Source organism: Diorhabda sublineata, chromosome 1 (assembly GCF_026230105.1).
Source record: "Diorhabda sublineata isolate icDioSubl1.1 chromosome 1, icDioSubl1.1, whole genome shotgun sequence".
NCBI lineage: Eukaryota > Metazoa > Arthropoda > Insecta > Coleoptera > Chrysomelidae > Diorhabda > Diorhabda sublineata.
Window position 1 is genome coordinate 28759387 of NC_079474.1, and position 23209 is coordinate 28782595.

General features: G+C 31.7%; 2 protein-coding genes across 4 annotated transcripts in view; one reads left to right on the forward strand and one right to left on the reverse strand.

Annotated features, from left to right (window-relative positions):
• LOC130443292 (salivary glue protein Sgs-3-like) overlaps positions 1-23209 on the reverse strand; it is a 116218-nt gene that overhangs the window by 74581 nt on the left and 18428 nt on the right. The window lies entirely within an intron of this gene.
• The window catches only part of LOC130443299 (uncharacterized), a 60868-nt gene that overhangs the window by 1491 nt on the left and 36168 nt on the right, over positions 1-23209 (forward strand). Inside the window, exon 1 of one of the 3 annotated variants that reach the window (XM_056777886.1) lies at positions 16433-16482. The exons of 1 other annotated variant lie outside the window; for it this stretch is intronic. The gene's annotated coding sequence lies outside the window, so the exon portion shown is untranslated. Of the gene's footprint in view, positions 1-16432; positions 16559-23209 lie in introns of those variants that run through there. One more of the 3 variants, XM_056777881.1, reaches the window with a different exon arrangement.

Sequence of the window (23209 nt, forward strand, 5' to 3'; positions counted from 1 at the left end):
TTAAAAGTGTATAAGTAAAAAATGAAAAGGGGGTTTAGTTGACAATATCATGTGAAAAAAAGTTGTTTTCCGTAACTTTTTTTCGCCAGTAACCTGCTTGAATTCATTAAGAAAAATTTTTTTTCTTTCTAACAGAGCTATTATTTTCATATTCATGAAACTTCTCTGTTATTATGGCCAAAAAATATTCAAATTTTGATGCAATTGAAGTTGTTCCTTTTTTCCGAAAAAACTGAGAAGTTTTTTATGATTCTGCTATATCTTCATTATACACAGTGAGCGTTTACAAATTTACAATGAAAATAAATGACACAAATTTATATTTTTGATACACTGAGAATAAAACTTGAATGAACTTAATCTAGAAGCCCTGTGAGAAAAGGGACATTACGCGGAAATAAAGTAAATTAAAGAAGACTACCTCTACAGGATATATCTGCGGCGTAAATGTCAATTGATTTCCAATTAGAAATTGAATATGGTTCGATGAAATGACGAAAATCCGCGAATCGGTATTTTAAAAAGAATCTCGATTCTAATGACTCTAGATCTCCAGCCCTCACACATTCTGAATTTTTTAAGAGGAGTGAGATCAACAGATCAGCTGTCAACACTGGATTCCCCAATATCGCTGCAAGAATAGACCTTTTGCGATTCCAGAGGGAATGAGTTCTGTACATTCTTCATAATTATGGTCTTAACCACACCTAGTTTATTCAGAAGAGATAAGTTTGACTTGGTGCGATTAAATCATTTAGTTATGAAAAGTGAATCTAAATGTAAAATGTGTGTAACGTGTGAAAATCTAAAATTTACTTCCTTTATACAATCCATTGTTGACATGTGAAGAAAAAATTGATGAAATGTATTAGTTTTTTTTAATAATAATAAATTAATAACTTTTCCATTGATTAATATAATAACAAAACTATTTGATGTCATTATCCTAATTTAAATCCTGAATTGCTTGGTGATCTGAAGTAACTCAATTGGGTTATTTAGTTGATTGGTCGTAATATCAATCAAAAAACATTTTCAAAAAACAGTTCTGCGCAATAATAGGTTAAGCTCTGCAGAGAATAATCAACCAAATTTCATATTAACCATTCCTTACTTTATAAAAAACTAAGCTGCAGTAAATACTTTATATTCGTAATCTGTTTTGAAATTGTTATATATTTTTTGATAATTAATTCAAATAAATAGTTATATACGTATCGTGAACGAGATGTGACACATTATTAGTTGAGATTAACAAAGTGGAACGTGGTAATTACTCGAAAGCGACATTGTTACTTTTTGCTCGTAACACACTCTACATTGTTCCTACAATCATTTAATAAAATAAATCTTTTTTAAATCATTATCTTTATTGTAGCTATAAAACAAATATAAAATAGGAATACACTTTGTAATTTAAAATTTGAAAGTGATGTAATAACTATCCTTGATTGTAATTTCAACCTCGAAGTAATATTAGGTCTACAATCTGATTAGGTTTATTCTTAATTATTCTTTATTATAATTATGATACCCAGTTTGTATATTCAAGAACTCACAAAAATTTTATTATTGCTAAAATCTTTTCGTTGTGATTATCACTTAAAAAACCCTCAGCAACTGAAAAACAACCGTGACCTCAAATGTGTGATATCACCTCAAACGTTAATTATAACCTCGAAGTAATTTTAGGCCTAAATAGAATTCGATTACAGTACAATAAACAATGTTGCCAGTAGTTGAGGCAAAATCGTAAAAAATGGCAATCTTGCTCTAAAGTCTTTTAATTCCTGTGTTAACTGGAGCTTATAAGGATGCAGTTTGAAACCCACTTCAAAATTCGCTGTTAGCTTCGTCGCGACAAGTTTAAAGTAACTGATCGCTTCCGAGTTGACACATGCATCATTATTTTCTGTGATCCTAAACGTTCTTGGACGACCTTTTGCTGGTGGTTTAAACGTGGAACTGATCTCTTCAAAACGCTTAACCCATATTTTAATTAAATTTGCACTCGGAGATTTAGTAATGTGGCTTAATCCATACAGTCGCCTTGTCAAGACGTATGAACGACCGTTCTCGTAAATCGTCCGAACTAAAACTAAAAAAGATCATGCAATATGTACGTTATATTGCGCCACCCTGTACTATAATTTATTCATACAAATTACGTTTCCAACGAGATAGTTGAAAAACATTTTTTGAGATTTAGTGGTTTGAATACTAAAAACATTGTATTAAAATAGCTGACTTAAATAAAAGATCGTAATCCTCAGCTTACGTCTCTGAAACTGTCAACGCCACAAATTACTTTGGGTTATTTTGTATATCGTATTTCCATGTATTTTATTTAAGCTTGAATAACATTTGGTGAACTTCGTAACAGAAAGATTCTGTGCATCGTTAAAAAAATAATTCAATTTTGTTTAGACATGTTGAGTAATGATTAAAACAGTTACATTATAAAACACAAAATTCTCTATCGTTTCAATTTAAATTGATGTGTAAACATATGAGTAGCTGAATTTCCCGCTTAGTTACATAATTCATTTTTTTTTTTCAATAATAGCTAACATATTATAAATAATTGCGAACGACCAGAGCACATTAAAACTAGCACAATTTCAATAAAATCTCTATTGTACATTATGAAATCAAAAAGAGTCTAAGCTAATGCTGTAATTAGACAAAAAACATATATACATTACATATTTTGAGATACGAGAAAACAATGAGTTTTTTTGAATTAATTAATTTATTTTTGTTCAACGTTCTATAACAGTTTGTATCCAGTCATATTTTAGAATTATCTCAAAACATTGATGAAATTCTTCATTAATCTTATTCTCATTTACGAAACGTCGACAATATAAGTGCTTCTTTAGGTTAAAGAATAATCTGAAATCATATATAACCAAATCAGGCGAATAGGGTAGTTCCAACTATGATGTATTATAGTGATGCAACAGTAACCCGCGATTTTTGACTTGCAGGTAAACATTTAGTGGTGTACCAGTTAGTTGTAACCATACCTTGATCTACGAGTATAATTGATTTCACTAATCCTGTAGTACGAATGGAAACTGCACAAAGAACTTTCTTGGCATACCTCTGTTTTATCGCAATTGCTAGTATTTGTTAACGATACTAACGTCTACCACGCGCTTCTTACTTGCTATGCCTTTTGGAAATTGTAGCTGACACCAAACGAGAAGAAACAATTTTTGTTTTGATAGGTATTATGGATCTTTTTCAATATTTCCAACAGTAATAGAAGAACACCAAAAGAACCCACAAAGCGATATCGATCACCAAATGTGCGTTGCAACAATTCAAGACTTTAATGTTCACTTGGATGTTTGAATCATAATAGATCATATTAATCACTTGTTCTTTTGACAAATTCATATTTTGATGGATAATCCTATTTGGCATTTAAAAATACAGTGCTGTCAGCTCTAGCTCCCCATGGCCTCATGGCATCTCAAAATATACCTACCTTCGTGAAACGATGAAGTCTTTGCTAATTAGGTTGCGAATGTGATATTGTGGAAGTGAAATACCAAACTGTACTCTTTTTAAACATATTCGAAGCTATCGAATACCTATGTATTTATCAACGGGGAACTATTTAAACGAGAATTTTGGTTCTTAAATTCTTAAATTCTTAAATTCTTAAATTCTTAAATTCTTAAATTCTTAAATTCTTAAATTCTTAAATTCTTAAATTCTTAAATTCTTAAATTCGTATAATTCAAAATGACAGCAGCCATATATTTGGTCGTTATTGTCAATTAATTCAAGTGACCACATGATACTATAATTTCTGCAAATTTTTTATTGAATATTTGTTGAATTGAAATTTTTACATAATAGAGATGAACTATCCTCCTATTTTAGGAATTTTTTTAATATTTCTTACATGTTAATAATGGCTGGAGGTCCAAAAACAGGAACCCATCGATTGGCTCCAAATTTTTACTATCACACTCTAGATGATTGTACTTAAAAGGATTTTTGGCGTCTCGCAAGGAAAGGGGATGAGAAAATTTTTTCCTAACCTAATCCAACCAAGCATTTTCAGGTACTGATATTTTGTGCCTATATTCAGATTTTTTTATGACAGAAAAAATTCCTTCATCCAGCGTTGTTATATTCTTCCTATGGTTTTTGCAATATCTTGTTGAGGTAAAAATCCGATTTCCGTACACCAATGTAGAGAACTCTCAAGATTTTTGAACTTATTTTTTAATGTAAATAAATTATTCTCCCCCTAACCTATTACATCTAATTATTGGACTAAAAAAGTCAAGATAATTGAAATAATAAAGAAGTGGCTTTTGAAAATTTGTTTACCCATTTCCCTTGCGAGACCCCAAAAATCCTTTTAGGTGTAGTCATCTAGTGTGTGATAGCTTTTAGGTTATTAACAAAAGGCTAAATACCATATTTTTTCATCTTATTATGACATAACTATCGAAATTTTTAAGTTCGTCCGAATCTAATGACCTCTTGCTTCATGTCTATTTTTCTCGTTTTATTATCTCGTTCACCAGACTATATAGATTCGGAAAGAGATTTTAATCTAGGTACACAACTTCACTGACGGTTTCTAAAAACGCTAACCTGGTTATCGAATCGTACGTCGGTAATTTCTAATGTTGGTGTAGTACTAATAAAATGGGATTAGTATGAAATATCAGAGATTACAACTCACCTTTTAATTTTGGGTATTTGATGAAATAAATTGAGAAGTGAATTATTTTATTGCACACATTCATTTCCTAATTGCGTTACTAGAAGGCTTATGCATCTGTTACATCATAAAATAAATATTTATAAACAATATTAACGAAGTTAATATATAATACACGTTACGTAAATTCACTGGGACTATAATATTAACAAATATAAATGAAAACCAAATGGAATTTTCACACAAGGAACATATGTGGAAAATTTCAGTAATTATCAATATAATTTTTGTGCTTATTGGACAAAACTACTCTCTCTTTCATTTATATTTGTAACAAAGACTGTATAAATCAGTATTAGATTCACCTTGTGAAACATAAATATGACTTTAATGGGGCAGTTAAGTGATGATGGATTGAAAAATACCATTCGTATAAAATACGACTTAAGCATGAATTGGCTGAAAACAACTTTTACAGAAAAATTGAATTGTGGGATAATATGATTCAAATGACGTTTCTATTTTCTGACTAGGTCAGGTATTATTTAAACGGGCAAAATACCCATTATGGGTTTGATGAAAATCCACGATGGATGCCATACGCAAAGACCACATATTGATGAAATTCTAACAGATGTGTTATATGTGAATTATCCGCAAAATACTGATTTAATCTAGATTTCAACATGATGGTTAACCGTCAAATTACGCTTTTCATGATTTTTAAAACAAAATATTCCTACAAAAGTGGATAGATAGTTGCATGTATGTTAGTATAAATTCCAAATATCCCCATTAAAAGATGTCTAATAGGCTCAGATCAGGTGATCAATGTTACAGACCGCTATATCCCTTGATCTGTGCATTATGGATTTTTTTCTGTGAAGTTAGTTGAAATCTAAAGTTAACACTTATACACCTGGAACTATCCGTTAAAAGACCGAATTATGCAAGGAATGCATAACATAACACCCACTATGCTCCACAATGTGGGAGAAAAATTCAATACGCGATTTTTTTATTATCTGGAGGTCAATTGAGAAAAATTGAAACACCTGTGAATTCACTTTTGTATTATACTTTTTCCGAAACAGCTCATTAAGGGAAATATGGCAATTCAAATGGTAATGTCTACACACACGTCATATTATATTATAATTTGAAAAAACGGTAAATTTCAACGAATTTGTTGGTTTTTCAAGTAAGAATAAAACGACAGTGCAATATTATGGTAGGTATAGATTTAAATTGCATAAAAATGTTGTAAGCAGTAATATTACAAGTGGGCTGAAAAGTTCGTAGGTTAACGTAGAAAAAAATCTTTTTCATATATAGAATTTGATTGTATTAATGAGTACAGTTGTGTTAGAAAAAACGATTATAATGATCATAAAATTTTTGTTTTCATTTTTGTAGTAGGTACGATTGTCTTTAGTATTAACAATGTATACGAACCCAATTAATGCATTTTTGTTATCGTTTTTATTGATTCGTGACCCATTGCATTATCTTCATGAAACAACACCGTTTTCTTTTTAAAATGAAGCCATTTTCCGTTTGCTTTTTTTCTTCCAAACGTTTCGATAACGATACGTAATACTAGCTGTGGCTTAAAAGATATTTGATAAATCGCAAACCAAAATATACCTAAATATTGCCAGTTGACTTTTCCGTTTTTCCATGCTTTGGATTCGGTTCATCACGTGCAGTCCACTCGGCTTACTGTCAATGTTTGCATGTTTGACTGTTGCAGATCTCCTCAGCACATTATTAGAAATGCACTAATTACAATAAATGGGGATAAGATTCCTTGTAAAAGATGACATATCACATTTTGATAATAAGCTCATTTTTATCGAACCACTCACAAATTATATCTATATCAGTTTTAAGTAAGTGACAATCACCGATGTTCATCATCAAATTATACAGCTTTAGCTCATCTTCATTAAGGAGAACTGTAGACTCAAGACAATTATGAATATTAAAAATAATACGTCCCAGTAAGTGAGCCCTGGGCATTAATTTCGATGGAGTTAAAACCATGGAAAGGAACTGTAAGCTTTCTATCCGTAAGGAATTATGTATATAAAAATTGGTGAATGAATCAGTTGAACCAATGTTAGACAGCTTAATGAGAAAAATGCCATGATTTAAGCTATGAAAGGCTTTGGAAAAATATGTATAGATTTAAATGTGCTGTCGTATATTGCGTTAAGCTTCTTAAATTCGTGATTGTTGATTTACCATGATAAAAATAAAGTTGTTAATTACATATCGATGGTTTCACCTGGTGGAAAACAACGTCTTAAAGCAGAGTTCCAAATCCAAAATGCTAGATATAATTGTGTTAGGGTGATAGATCTCAATAACAACCTTATTATCCTTGTTAAAAATGGTATAAACTCGACTAGTTTTCTATATCACTCTGAATTTACCAGATTTGATAACCAAATAACTGCACAGTCTCGTAGTAGAAATGCTGGTGAACCATCAGGTGCAAAAGTTGGGTTTCAATTTTTAAGGTTAGTTAAAGCTTTAGACTTTGTAAAAGAGGAAATAACACATGTCACAGTATGTCCGGGAGGAAAATAATCAGCAATAACATTTACAATGTCATTTGGCTAGTCAAGAAACTCTATATTATAGAACATGCTATTAGGTATGCTAATAATTTTTCTATTGATATTTAGATAGGATCAAAACTTCTCAAGATCACTTGCTAGTTCATTTAACAAAGAAGAAAAAATACATATCGTCGGAAAAATTGAAATATTTTATACCTAACATCATTGTGTATAATAAATAGAAGAATAAATGATAAGTATACAAAAAAACACATATTTTAAACTTCATATCATGTTCAATTTTTTCCAAAACAACAGGAAATTGAATTCGGCCTGTCGGGGAAATTTCTAATTCTATTTTTCATTTAGATAATAATGAATTATTGCGATACTTAATGGACGCACAGTATATATTCATGTTATTACAGCTATTTGAATATGAAAATATAACTTGTCGACATAAAAATCATTCTGTATGTAACGACAGTTAATGCAAATTTAACTTCCTATACCAATTTCATGTCCTTGCATTACGTACGCTATTGATCAAAAAAGAATAATTTAATATTATAGCTGTTACAAGGTGAAGGACGTCTGTGTTCTAATTTCATCCAACCATAGAATGAATTCACTGATTTGTTCAGTTGAATTGCTATTTAAATATATACCGTAAATCTGTAAAATAATTCCCGAAAAATGACACTTTGATTAATTAATTTATAAACAAAAACATTTTTTCAGTCGTTAAGATATTTTGTTCATGAATGATATAATAAGTCCAAAGCTTTTCCAATATTTCTATGGAATTTCAATGAAACTATTTTTCTATAACTTCTATAATTTCCTCATTTGAAACATATTTCTCTCCTTGGAGCATTTTTGTAAACCCTGAAAACAGCCTGTTGTCGTAAAGGATGTCAGATATAGAAAATGTGGTGGATAATATTGAACAATTTTGTTATTAAATGATTAAATATATTGAAGAGCTTATGTTCAATGTCTTGGAGCATGTAACTACTTATGCAACTTCTGTTGAAATCTGACAATGAAAAATTCATACAACTAGCTTGAGTCAATCGCAACTGGTACCAACAGTTTATCACAAGACTGCAAAAATTCTGGAAGTCATAAAAAAGGATTTGTATAAAAAAGGTTTAATAAATGCAGGTCTCGATGATTGTGATTTTGGTTGTTTACACTGAATTGGTGACTTGCAAAATGTCAAGACGACGAGTGACGTACGAAATTATACGAATATAGATAAATAAGAAATAATTTAAATTTCATGAAGAATTCATATTATATCCATTAAATATTTTTAGATCTTTATAACCAAAACTAAATACATCTAAATGTCTAGTTGTGAATTCTTAGCTCCGTTAGGAAACCAAAGAGTTATACATTGACTATTTCCTTCGAAAAATTTAAGCCAACCAAAAAGCTGTAATATTTTATGTTTACCTAGCAACGATCAAATTTCAGCGATAATACTGCACTAGTGCCAAATTTTCTAGGATTAATAAACATCATTTGGTTTTAATTTTATATTTTAAGAAAAGGAACAATTATTGTTTATTTTAAATTAAATTTTTCTCAGCAAATAGTCTGCCAAAATGCCCTCTCGTGCATGTCAAATTGTCTCATAATTTCCTCTCGTGCGCATTCGCGGACTCGAGAAAATTAAATTATTGACAATTTGACATGCACTCGGGACATTAATATTGACTATTTCCTTCGAAAAATTTAAGCCAACCAAAAAGCTGTAATATTTTATGTTTACCTAGCAACGATCAAATTTCAGCGATAAAACTGCACTAGTGCAAATTATCGATAATTTGCACTAGTGCCAAATTTTCGTCTAGGATTAATAAACATCATTTGGTTTTAATTTTATATTTTAAGAAAAGGAACAATTATTGTTTATTTTAAATTAAATTTTTCTCAGGAAATAGTCTGCCAAAATGCCCTCTCGTGCATGTCAAATTGTCTCATAATTTGACAATTTGACATGCACTCGGGACATTAATATTGATAATTTTTCATCTGTATTAATATATTTTTAGAAATATAGCGTTTAGTAATTTCAATCAACTATTCATTTAGGTATATATACATATGGAAGTCATAAATGTTGAAAAGTCATCATGTTTCGTTTAATTAATGGTTATTCTCACCTTTCGCCGCTAATGGTACAACGCATTGTTCATAATGATTCAATTGGAAGGAAGGAAATAATGAAGCAGTCATATCTCCATTTTAACCGGCTGAGAATTTTTTGTTTAGGCGATATCATCAATATACCAAGAAACAACCATTCTCGCTACTTACATGTATTATTATTATTACGAGTTTACGCATAAAATATGGTTATGGCATACAACAATTCCTTGAATTATCTACCAAGCCATTAGAATGTTTGCATTATAGTCTGTGCATGACTCTACATCTAATTGTTCTGTCATCAAAATACATAAGCCCTTCCCTAAAGCAGGATTGTTTTGTTCCAGTTACAAAAGTGTTACAGCTACTCCTTAGAGGTACTTAAACTTTTCGGTGAAATGGGCAAAAGTTATTGTCCTCTGCCAGACCAATCGTCCTAAAGTCGTAATCAACCTAGCAGTATCTATCAGAAGACCGAACACCAGTCTAATACCTGAATACCTCACACAGTTCCCTAGTCTTCTTAGCTGATATGGTCATGTATTTTTTGAATTTTATAAGGCTTGAAGTGTTTTTCCAATAAGATTCAATCTGATCCTCAAGCCATCCGTTCAGTTAGTTGTTGTGTTGTTCGTTTTCCTGTTTTTTTTTGGCAAAAATGTGTGCTTCCTCGTTGTATGATGGCTGCTGGCATAGTAACCACTTTAGGGTGACTTTATGCCTAGTACCTAATGCTTTTAAAGTTTGTTTACACACCTATACTAGCTTGGATGTGTACTCAGTAGTTTTCAGTGCCTTCAAGGTTGCTAGACTACTATCGAACCAAGTCTCATTAAGATAAATTTTTGTCTTGTATTTCCCAATTCAGGTGTAAATAATTTCTTCTATAGCGCATGGCGATTCCATTATGTTCATAGGCTTATTTATTTTTCTAAATTTAAACTCTGTCTATTAAAATATTATACTCAGAGATTTTTTCATGAATACCATTAAAAATGATTCCTGTGCTGACATCTTGAATCGATCATACAAAGTTACATATTGATGCAATAGTTAAATATCGATGAAAAATATAAAGAGCGACACACATATTTCTATTTTTTTCTACAAAATTGATTATATTGTAAACACTAGAATTCTAGAAATAGAGAATACTAGTACATCAAGTAACTAACTTTGCACAAAGTATATCAATTTTGAGTAAAATTTATATTTTATAAGGTATATTCAAGAAACATGACTGAAATTTATTCACCCATCAAGAAGTATATATAGATTGAACTATTTTTACACTGTATAAACAAACGTTAATATTTTAACGAGGTATTAAATTTGAATGAAAATTTTTTGGTGGGAAAATTTATCAAAATCGAAAATAATGAGCTTCATGAATAATCAAACGATGTTGTAGAGAAATGATTAACTCTAAGAAAAGCAGCTTTATCTTTCCCAATTGAAATTTTATTTCAGATTATTTAATAAATTTTCTTGCTACTATATAAGGGGTCTCTCTAAATTCATGCGGCAAAATTCAGGAGATGATTGCTCATATGAAATTGAGATAGCTTTTTTCGATAACGCTACATTGGCATAAAAAGAAAATATATTTCAAATTAATTGAATCATTTGATAACAAAATATTAATTTTATAAAGGTAGCAACTTAAAAACAACTATTCAAACAAATCCATTGAATATATATGAGGATTAGTGTATCATTATTACCAGACAATTTGAAAAATTCCCAATATGAGTAGACAATGTGATAAAAACTAATAAGTATTTTGTTTTATTTCAATGTCGAACATACATTCTTATATGTTCAGTGAATCCGAATACTAATTATATATCTATAGGATATTTTGTACAAGGCGCTATATCTTATTGTCATGTTTCCAAAATACATGGAATCCTCCCAAAGGAAGCTATTTTTCGGGGGATTGTGTGTCCCACAGGTGTAGGTTCAAGGTACTTAGCAGTAGATGCTCTGCTGTTTCCATGACTTGCTCTCAGAATCTACAGTTGTCATTCTTTGCCTATCGCTTTAAAGTGGTATCTGATGGAACAGTAACCTGTCCGAAGACCGACCACCAGTATCATGTCACTTCTGGTCATCACGAGAAGTTCTTCAGACTTCTTAGCTGATATAGTTATGAATTGACTTAGGCCTGCATTATTTCTCCAGTAAAACTTCCAGCTGATTCTTTAGCCATACGATCAATTCGTTATTTATGTGGCATCCTATGAGGCCACAGTAGGGCACTGGTCCTAGATACGGAACCTTTTTTTGACAACTCTGTCTGTTTCCTCATATCCTGGTAAACCCTGGTGGTCCAGTAGCTACGTTAGGGTTACTTTGTTTTTGTTAGTTAGTGCTTTTAGAGTTTGATTACACTCCCGTATTAGACCGTTTTTTTATATGAAAGAATGTGGATGTGTCTTTTAGAAGGTTTCTATCCAAACACTCCTGAGCACATTTGTTTATTGTTAGCAGCTTTACCTGAAAAATGGTGATTGAAGTTCCTATAGGTATGGAGTACAAATGCCCTATCCAGCTTCTTGCGCTAGCTTCCAACAGTCTGTGTACTATAGAGATATATTTCGAAATTGCGAAAGATTTTTATTTGCCCATAATTGGCGGTCGTTAATTACCATTTAGAATGGGGTATCTTTGTCCGGCATGTTGTACATTCTTCCATTAGTTTATCACTGCTGTCTAGCTTTATTAGCTTTTACTGTCTTAATTAGCCTGTGGGTATCGATAAGTATCGACAAATGCCTCTCTTCTCACTATAAGGTAAAGAATAATCAGGTTTAATAGCACCTCTAAAGCTGTGTGGGGCAGGTGAACATTGCCTCTGTAGCATCTAGACAGATTAGCTTTTGAATCTTGCAAACTTTTTTCTGAGCTGTTGTTTGATCAGTTTTCAACCACCAAACAAGCCATCCGTATGTGATCATGGATTTGATGCTGGTCTTCATCACCCCAGTTTTTGATTGTATTTAGAGCCGATCATGCTTCATGCTTACCCATTACTACCACTACTAGATCATGCGCTTAGCTATAAATCCACGGCTGCAAAGTTTATTGATTATTTGGTTCAAAACTAATGAGCACAGTGGAAGTGGAAGTGCGGGAATTTCTACTTCCTGTTCTTTTAGCGACCTATCGATGCACTGATGTGAATTGTTGTCAAAAGCTCCTTCTATATCGATGAATGCTGTCAGAGCAATATCCTTGCTGTCAAGAGCCTTTTCTATGTCTCCGACTAGGCAAGCTTAATCAGACTTCTGTTGATTGATTGATTAAGAATTGTGAGGTGGCTTTAATAAACAAGTATAAATTAATACTGATCATAAGCTTAAATACTTGACAATAGAATAAATTTCGTTACTCATTTTGAAGACACAATGATCATTCCTCTTGTTTATTTACGTTATTATAATGAAAGACTTTCTGCTTATTTTTGCTACTTAGTTGTCATAATGCCCAGACACTATTAAGTATTAATTATTTGTCCAAATTTAACGTCATTTAACGTGCACTACAATGCACGGGCATTATAAAAAGTTAATATCTTGGTCCAGAACATATTTTTATAAACATATTCAATTTGCCAAAAAATTACGGGAATCACTATTTAGAGTATTTAGAAAATAGAAGAAATGGTCACAATATTATCATATCATGAACTTTGAACAAATAAAATGAAAAACATAAATTTGCTTTTAGAATGACAAAAATCTTAATTCGAGATACATATTATCAAAAGTTAAATAATTAAATAAATGATTTATACGTAATAAGCTTTTGATTATTGATAAACAAAATATGAAAATCTTAAGTTTTCATAATCATTTTACAATTATATTTTTACTATATCTATATAATTTTTATTTCAATTACAATTTTACTCTTACTTGTGTTTATCTGATAAAGCTTGCAGTGGATACAAATACATACTTTTCGTTGTGAATTATGAGATAATAAACTAGGTTTTGGGTTTGAACCGCGTTATAATTTTGAAATTTATCTAATTTTGTTTAAATAAAACAATTAATAGAAATATATACTACTGCGTGTATTTAAATCAATACAAATCACGACCACACAATCATTAATCATTTTCCCGATACAGCGAACCGTATAGGAGAGGACATGTTCTATACCAATGCAAATATTTAATCAGATCACTTTATTCCCTCGTTCATCAATAGTTATCTTGTGAATACTAACGTGTAACCAGCTCGTGAAACTTATAATTATATACTATTTTAAACGCTTTAAAGTCAACTAATAAACATATAACAGAATAAGGCCATACATTACTCACTTTTTTCTCTTCACGGAATTAATCTATTTCTTTTATCCACTTTCTACTTAACTATTGGAAATATGTAAAATCTACACTGTTTCTGTCTGTATTTTTTTTTGAACAACTATTTTAAACCATCTCTCATTCATTATTTTAAGAGCATGATTTGAAGATCATTTGACCACATTGCGCGCTGTAATCGATTCAGTGGTCCCCACTATATACTTACTCCTTTCCAGTACCAAATTCCATAACTCTCTTCTCCGAAGTAGATTTAAACATCCATTTTATTCTAATATATAAATGAAATAAATTATAAAAGAGGAGAATATAATCCACAGGTTCTTCAGTAACCTCTACACTCTAAGGAAATAGAAAGCGGTATACTATTTCAATACAATAGAGATAAGAAATTACTCTTTAACTAAAAAAAAAGAAATCCAAGGCTTGTACCACTTTACAGAACAACTAATAACAATTGGTATGACTTCCTAAGAAGTTTATTAAAGTTAGGGAAAAATAAAGTTTTTTTACATTCTGGAAAAGGGTAATTCTATCTCAACATAATACATTACTATAGCAACAACAAATCACAATATAAATGAAAAAATCGCAGATCTAACGTTTGCATCAATCCCCAGAAACAATTAATCCAATTCCTTAAGAAGCTTATTGTGGTTAGGGAATAATAAACTTCAAAGGTTTGTAAACGCTTGGTACGCATACTTATTACAATAATGAAAAGAAAAACGTGGTTCACACGATTTCTTTGAATAAAACAAATTATTTAACAGAGAATGAGCCATAATCTCCAAGTTTTTTACTAACCTGTACTTTAACCTTATAACCTTATAAACAGAAAATCCAAGGCTTGAACCACTCAACAGAACACCCTAAAACAATTGGTCTAACTTTCTAAGAAGTTAGGGAAAAATAAACTACAAAATTTTGTCTTATCCATTGTTTACGAATATTTCATTAGACCTTTACAAATAACACAAACTCAATCTAACTAAATTTTTTAAAAAATGAGAAGAATAAATAGGTGTTACGAAAAAATGGAAAACTCAGTGGTTGTTTTATCTAATGTAAATTATTGAAAATTATTCCTAATTTGAATCAATGAACACCTGATACAAAAATACTTGTAATTAATTTACCTATTAATCAATTAATCTTTTATATCAAAACACTTATTTCCATTACCAAATCAATTGTTTATGACTCACCAAAAACATTTTTTCGACTATTTTCCTTGTAATATTTTTAATCAAATTTGATAATCTGTTCTATTGGTTATCCATTTGTTTTTAAAATCCAATCCTTAAAACTTATCCTACCCACATTTATAGGTCACGGATTTGATTTTATGATTTTCCTCATTCATTATGCCGAAAAACAGAAAGATACAAATTATATTTGAATGTTACTTTTAAATACGATAAGGGAAATTTTTTTTAGAAGAAAGGTTTGTTGGAATTGCCCTGATATAGAAATTGCTCCTCTGCAGGACTGTGGTTGTGGTGGTTGCATGGGATTGTGCTTGTTGCCTTGGCTGGAAGGAAGAAAAGCGAACCACAATTGGCCAGAGGAAGACGAAAAGAGAGTGCTGGTTTAAGCCAAACCCGCTCTTTCCGGTCTGGATATATTTTTTTCTATTTCAAATTCAGTTTTAGTGGTACAGATGCGGTTGCTTGTTCCCTATTGTCGGCCATTGGGCTGGGAAACCGGTTCACCAGGTTAAAGGGAAACCGCAGAAAACCTGCAAAACTGACGATAGACAAATTATATGTGAAAGGTTTATTATCCGATGGATATGGAGGAATTATCTAGAAGAAGGTATACTCCTGAGAGATCTTCGTATACTGTTCCTAGCAGCCGGAAAGGCGAATAGGGGAGATTCCTCTTGGGCTTTTTTAGCTGCCCGAGGATAAAATTCATTCCATCTATTTATAATGTTACAGAAAAATCCTATATGAATATCATTCTAATACACTTTTTTGATTGGATGTACAAGGATGTTCTGCAATTCATTAGATACAGCCTAGAGTTTCCTCATCTTCAGTTATGATTCGCTGGTTATAAGGTCGTTTTAGTTATATCTAGTTTCACAATCCTCTAAAGTACATTTCAGGTAATTTGATTGCAATTTGAATACATATTTTGACCTAACATGAATCGTTTCTTTTCTGCTTGGTCATAGTAAATTATCAAACGGACCGGTAATGATTAATCACGTATAATTAATTTTTGTGAATACAATAATAATTATTACTACGGTTATTAGAAGTTAAATGTGGATTTTCTTTACCCGTCGAATTATAAGTAGTACTTCCTGAGGTAGTTGTAATTTCATCTGCACTTTGTGTGGTACAGTTAGTCTTATAATTTTTTCTTCCTCGTTCTAACTTGCTATTTATGTTATCGTTGATGTAACGTTCGGCAACTGCGATGCCCAAAAATATGTTAATAGGCTATTTTAGAGTAACCGCGTTTACTGAACAGGAATCGGAATGTTAGCAAGTTGAGTTACTTTATAATCCCACTGTCTTTATGAACCTTGTGGCAGAAACGATTTGCTTGTTTCCGAAATATCATTCGTTTCTTGTATAATGCAATCAACTTTAATCTACCAACAAAAAGATGCGAATTCCTATCAACTAGATAACAATATTTATCAATTTGTGTTTCTCTGATAAGAATTATAATGCCGGAATATAGGGTACCTTGTCGATATTTAATAAAAAGTAGGTATATAGTTGTTATGTAATACGTGTCATTGCTTGTGTAAATTGATGTTTAGTTTTTATAATAACAGAATAGGTAAGTTATCTTTTAACTTTAACATTAATGTCGCTAATACATATCCGCGAAGTTAGCCCCCTGATTTATTTATTTTAAAATTTCGTTAATACTTATTGTTAAATAATCGTTAGAAAGGATAAGAGTCAATGCAACTCCCTGGTGCTGTAAAAATAGACTTGGACGATTAATTTTTTTTAATCCTTAAAGAATCGTTAGAGAGAATTAGAGAGGAAAACATAGTTATATAGTAATTATACAAATTAATAATAAATAATTACCTAACTGAGCTTAACCCTATTCAGTACAATTATTACAATTAGTTAATAACTCCGTGCTTGCTCCTTGATTTAGGTTAGGTTAGGTAATTACCTAGTATTAATTGAAATAATCATTCTCTAACAATTTTTCTTCTCTCTCTTATCCTTTCTATCGATTAACAAATAATTCAACGTCCTCTTTCAACAATGAATAACATTCATCGGTAATTACATTTCTCATAATCTTACAAAAATCGGGTAGATACCGTTTATCCATTCATTCATAAAGTTCACAATCTTTAAATGTTTATCAAGCCGCGCGCGCAATGTTATTATTTTTGGCCTTTGATTAAAGGCATCACTCACTATTAACGATATTTCAACTGATCTGGAACAATTTATGATAGACCTTGTCAGAATTACAGTTAAAATGCTATTTATTCAAGGCTTCTCTGGTATTACCTTGAGATCATGATGAAGTGTTTTCAGTACGCACCGATTATCTTAATCAATTTTTCCAAAATTCATTTATACTAATAAAAATTATCTGTATATCAGTTCTTGATGCGAACGAGTATAATTATTGATTTTTAAGTCTCCTCTATCGATCCAAATTGATAAAACTCATTATGACTTCCTCTACACATTCGTAACTTCTTGTCGTTTCTCAAGAACAACCACCTCTAATTTTTATCTTCATGAACTTAATTAGCCACACAAGTCAAACAAGTTGGATAAATGAAGAACAATCTCAAAATCACCCTTAAAATCTTAAAATTCTCTCAAATCTAGTCCTTCAAAAACGCAAATACGTTCTTTCCACTTAAGAAATAATGCAGTCACTTGTAAGCTTAGTATCGTTTGGTAAATGATTTAATTACAATACAACTCGACACAGAAGCATTGCATGAAGTTGAAAGTCTCCAGTAGTGTTAGTATCTTCAGAAAACTAGCTGGATCATAGCGAGGCAGCCAATCTACTATCGTCAGATCTCCCCCAATGGCGTTATGGTTTTCCACAGAAGAATATGCATGGCTTATTTGGTGGAACTCAGGCCATGCATGTTCGCAGAGAAACAACAGGAAAAAAGAACGTGGAACATGCGCACAAACTATACCCACAATAACAAAAATAAGAACATCAAAGTAATTCACAACCACCGAGGAAAATACCAGGCTGAAATTCTGGAAAACTAAAAGAACATTATGATGTAAAGATGTCGTGAAATTTTCTAAATAGGTTGAGATTAGGATCTGGTAGATTCAGTGCTAAAATGGTAAATTTGAACAGAAGATAACAAGAATAGAGTAATTGTGTAGAAGACTGTGAACCACATGATCTAGTGTCCAGCTACCTGCACACTAAAAGATTTGCAGCACGCATGGGAGAGAACACTACATGTTTTGAGCAAATTATATATAATTTCTAACTAAATAAGTATGATCCTTTGCTTTCTATATAACGAGTTGCTGGAGAAAAAGCGAATAAAATAGAACCGTCTCAAATGATAGTACAAATGTTCTGGGATTGTATGAAACATATACCATATATGTTTGGCATAGTTTTATTGTTTCAATTAGAAAAGTGTCCATAGTTAATTTTATAGACAAAAGTAGCACTAAATTTTTATATTACCCCTTATTATTCCTTTTTTTATATACTATATCCAATTAAGTTCGATATGGAAACATCAAATTTTTAAGCCCTATAAAAGTTTTGTTCAGAAATATGAATTTCAATTGAGTGAAATACGACAATATTGATAACTGTGAAAAAATATTAAACTATTGTACCCAATATTATACAACTGCCGCCTCCTCTATTTCAACATTGCTCATTTACTAATACATACGAGGTCTGGCTATTAAAAGGGTTTAATTAGCAAAATTATTCTACATTCTAATGATCGCCTTCAATAAACTCCCCTCCCCTCGCCACACACCTTTGCATGCGTTTTCTCTATTGATCGAAGAAGTGCTGGAAGTCTTCTTTGGTGAGTGCTTTTAGAAGCTCTGCCATTTTTTGGTTTACCGTTTCCATCGACTCAAATCGGGTCCCTTTTAAAGCAGATCTTTTTTTAACCTTCCAGGAAAATCTGAGCAGACCCGTTGACGCAAGAACTTTTGGTGATTAATCAGATTTTTCAGCACCATCTTCGCACAGACTTTTGTCATGTGTAATTTCTCGTGTAAAATTTTTCGAAGCGTTTCTTTATCGGCGTTTACAGCTTCGGCAATCATCCGGATTCTCATTCGACGATCTGCACGCACAATTTGGTTGATTTTGGTCACTGTTGCCGGAGTTGAAAAGTCACAGGGTGACCTGGGCGCTGGTCATCTTCAGTGCTCTCTCGGCCCTCACTAAAGCGCTTACACTACTCAAAAACACGCGCACGAGATAAGGAATTGTCCCCATAGGCATCTGGCAACAATTTATAGCACTCAGTCGAGAAATTTGAGATTGATTCGTTGCTCCCGTTTTTCATCACACATGGTTTTCGGCACGAGAAAAAACCCGTTCGTTCCAATCCGCTACTACAAAAATACTATAATAGTGACGGAAACGTGTTTTGAAACGTGCATAGACAAGATATCTAGGTACCTAACGCAGTACTCGTTTTTTATCCCTCCCGTCTAGGGCGCCCTCTAGGCGCGCAGTCTCGTTATTTAATGTCCAGACCTCGTATTTAGTTTGAAATGCCTTGATAACAAACATCTCTATTTTATTAAATTTAAGACATGGCGCCTCTGCGAGAATAAAATTGAAATAGTTTTGATTGTGGGAGATAATTATAAAACCCATCGAGAAGCGCCAGCTATTTTTAACAACAGACATCTGAATAGAAATATCTAGTATTCGACAGTTATAAAAATTGTTAATTTGAAACGTCTGGAAGTATTCACAATAATTTCAATGAAAAATGCCAGAAGCATGTTACCAATGGGGACACGGAATTACAAGTGTTCCACTGTAGTGCACCTAATATGTTAGTGATAGATCTTCATTTTTATCAGAAATGAATTAGGTACAACATTAGATACAATGATGACAGTTGGTTTTAATTTCACCCATTGATACAAGTATTAGAGCCGATGAGATAATATAAATACATCAAATAGAGTTCAAAGAATGTCGCTGTTGGTTGGACAGGGATTATCTTCTTCTTCATCGTATGTTAGGACTTAGTCCTGTGTTTGCATCAATGGTTGCCTAGCTGCAGTTGAGATGATGAAGACCAGGTTTCATACCATCTTGTACGTGGTCGCACTGGAGTCCTTCTTTTCTGAGGAATATTTCTAATTTTGTATTCGCTGATTACACATTTTTTCGATTTCTTTAATATATTTTAATTACTTTTAATATACGCCTTCTCCATATCAATAAATGCAATGTTTAAACATACTCTGTTTCGGTGTGATTTATTATAAAGTGATGTGAATAATTTGCTCTTTTCTGAAACCAGAATAGTCAACTTCGATGGAAATATTATATAAAAATTCATCTCTACATGTTTAATTACAGTCCTCGATTGCAATTTCTTTCAAAAAGATGTGTATGTGATTTAATTTCTGTTAAATTTATTGGTGGTATTGATCCATACGCTGTTTACTTTCTTAATTCCCATATTGGCATAGATGCTCAAGACATACTTCTTAAAAGGACTTCCCATACATACTTTTTATTCTTTTTTCCTATCCAACCACCAGGAAACGCTTCATTCGAATAGTTACTCACTTGAGTAATGAGTAATTCTCTTTAGAATACCGAATACTCTTGAGTGTATGCACAATTGCTCTCTATATTAATTTAACTTAAATCAACGGAAAATATCAGTTCGTGCGTTTAATCTTTGAAGAAGATGCATGTGTACCTCGTGAAATATTATACATTAGAATTGGCTCAAGTTACATTAGATGATTCATTGGCGACAAAATAATTATCATTTTAGTCATTATTTGTTCAAATCAATATAAATTTTATTATCGTACAAATCTATTATCGACTATAATTCCATTACTTTTATCAGTACTTTAGGTGTTAGTGATATGTGTATCAAAAAAGTGATTAAATAACGCAATCCATATCTTTTAGATTTTCAAAAAACAAATTCTAGAAAAATTCAATGTCATTCGCAAATACCTCTAGTTGAACATAGTCAATTTCCAAAACAAAAGAAATTGAAAAATACAATAAACTTAATATTTATGCCCGATACCATTTTGAAAGTTGTTTGAACTGCATGAATTTAATATTTTACTATAAAACTGCACACCACAATAGGTCCCATTAGAACAGGTAACGCTGCTATTTGGTTTTTGCAGTTGATCTCTAGTAGCATACTTATTTCCATTCGTGTAAGGTAAATCGAGTCGCAGTCACGGAGATTATAAAATATAATTAGTACTTTTATCTCTAATATTGTTTCTAATCTTAATAAGTGAGGGTCTGCTGACCCTCGAAGGAGATGTCGCTATTAACAGTAATGGAGAATCGACGGCACGTTCTTCGAAGGAGACGTAATACTAAGTTAGGAAAGTAGTTGTATCTTCCTTCGAGGAAATAGGGAGATGATTTTTCACTATTTTCTACTATCAATTACCAAAGGCACGGTCTCTATCTTTATTAATTCTTCGCTTACTCTTCTCTCTTCGAGAGCAAAGTTTTTAGGACCAAACTAATAAATATTGAGTAGTTTAGTGCTCGAATAAAGGTTAATTTCGCCTCACGTTATTAGAAAAAATCAGTACGGTTAGGATATTTTTATATACTCAACAGTCAACATGATTACTGAGATTTTATTATTATTTTTGAATTTGTGGATCTAAAATTTCTTGAGGGAGCTAGCTCCACGTTTCTTACCAGGGTCTTACATACAGGTTTTGGAACCGAGACCAATATCTTCAGAGTAGCGTATTTTCATGTTGTGCTGGTATGAAGTGTTTGGAATAGCCATAGCTCAGCACTCGGCACACTATCTAGGAATGGATACCTATATCAAAAAATACTTTTTTATATATTTCGTTACAAATTAACTTTTATTCATAATACTTCATTTCTAATAAAAATAAGAATAAATATTATTTAGATTAACACAATTTAACACTGTTAAACTGCATTGCGCATTCACTTATTATCCATTCCTCGATCCCAACGACATCGACATAGTGGCGGACATTGTGTGAGATAACTAAGTACCCGTGAAATGAATCACCCCTATTGCCCTCATTTCAAAATCTCTATGTAAGACCGTACTTCATACTAAGTAATATTGAACATAACTGTTTTAAGGTTAGATGTGTCAATCAAGTAAATTTAAATATTTTTCGAAAAGGTACTCTTGGTAAAGCTCTATGCTGAGTACGGTTTTCGGAATATTTTGATTTGGAAATTATGAAGTAATAATCGATATTATAAAGTAATGAAGAAGATATCTTGAATTTCTCTAAGTTTACTATGGAAAACTATCATTTATTGACAGTTATGACGATAAATAGATTTTGGAAACCATGATTTCTTTAAAACTGTTACGCATTATGCAGAAGAATGTCTTGGAAGAAACTTAGCAAGTAAAAATACATTTAGTGTCATTGGACGATGTTGTTGAAAAAGTGAGACCAATAAAACATTTATTCTGATAGGCCAACAACAAACAAATACGTCTTCTTCAAATACTTGCAGGATACTTAAAGAGCAGCCCTTATCAATATAAGTCCAAAAGCTCTTTCCAAACGATTTACCTGTAAAAGTGCATTAGAAGAAGATAGCCCCCAAGGTATGTTTAACTCCAATAATGCACACTAATGGTGTGATAACAATCCACAAGTCAAAAGGAAATTAAATTACCAACACTCATTTAAAGTTAATGTTGGACAGCAGCTTTAAGTAACCAATTAATAGGTTATCACGTTCTTCCTAGAAATTTAAATGGTAATATGTCTCTGGCATTTTAAACAAACAAACTTATTGGAGATATTAGAAGATTTAAAGCTAAACGAAAGAAGATTTCTATTTTTTATGAACCATGGAGTTCCACCTTACTTTGGTAAAAAGTTGGTTAAGTAACCATTTTCTGAATCAATATATTGGTATAGATGTACAAGCTGCGATCCATTGGCCTCCTAGGTCATGTGATTTTAATCTTATAGACTACAAATTGTGGTCTTCTCTTGAATAAAAAGTCGTTACATTTTATTCTATGTTCTTAGTTTTTCTTTTAATTTTCTTCTTGTGATGTTGTGTTTAATCAGTAACTTTTATACCAGGTTATTACTTTTAATCTAACACCAATTATAATATTATTACAATGTTGCCAGTAGCTTCGGCAAAATCGTGCAAAATGAAAAAATTTTTTCCTCGACGCCGTTTATCGTGAAAACCGATGAAAATACAAACATTTTTACTGAATAAACC